Source organism: Trachinotus anak, unplaced genomic scaffold (genome assembly GCF_046630095.1).
Source record: "Trachinotus anak isolate AG129_WGS33_773 ecotype Australia unplaced genomic scaffold, CSIRO_AGI_Tana_v1 ptg000014l, whole genome shotgun sequence".
In the NCBI taxonomy this organism is placed as follows: Eukaryota; Metazoa; Chordata; class Actinopteri; order Carangiformes; family Carangidae; genus Trachinotus; species Trachinotus anak.
In genome coordinates, this window is record NW_027273865.1 from 16,378,688 (window position 1) to 16,379,673 (window position 986).

Genomic DNA, 986 nt, shown 5'->3' on the forward strand with positions numbered 1-986 from the left:
TATTTTGTGAAAACAAAAGCAGAATGTAATGCTATGGTTTGATTTATTAAGCTGTCACATATTTTAATCAACTAATCCTAAATTATATTTTCATCACTTCAAACTTTGAATTACAGTTGTATGCAAATGTTTGGTCACTCCTGTGCAAATTACACACACACACACACACACACACATATATACATATATATAAAGAAGTAAATACAACCCCTACTGCAAACTAAAATTAACCTTTGTTCAAATACTATTATACACTGTTACTTTTTATTTAATGAACTTAAAGATGGAGGAAAAAATTCAACAATAACTGTAGTAACCCCTCCTTTGGCAAATGTCAAAGCTAGGCAGAGAAAGAGTGTTTTTATTCTTCATTAGCAAACTTTGCCCATTTCATTGCAGATGACTTAAAGATGGAAAAAGTTTAAGTTTCTCTTGCACAAACAGCATGTTTAAAATCTACCCACAAAGATGTTCAAAGAAGGGGGCTGAGGGCCACTTCAAAAGCTTTCGAGGTCTGCTTTGGATCGTTGTCCTGGTGTAGAGGGCACCCTTCAATTTAGCTTTTTTCATTGACTACAGGACATTTGAATCCAGAATTTGCTGATATTTTTTGGAGGTGTTTATACAGAAGTGTAATGCATTCACTTAAAAAAAAAAAATGCTCTGCTTTTCTGTGGTAACAAGATTATTATTCAAGAATACTGAGAAAAAAGATCTGCTCTGTTTTTCAGAATAATATGTTATATAATAATAATCTTATTAATTCAGAAAAATAATATCTCAGAAATCTGAGATAAAAATCTTGTTAATTCAGAAAAACGTTTCAAAAATAGAGCCGTTTTTTTTTTTTTTTTTTTTACATTTTAAAAACGTTTTAAGTTGTTTCTCTCTTTTTTCTTTCCCCCCCTTTTTTTTAAGTTTTAAGCCTTGTGTTAAAGGCCAGTAAAATAACTAGCGGAGTTCTGACTTATCAGGCTGATCAATGT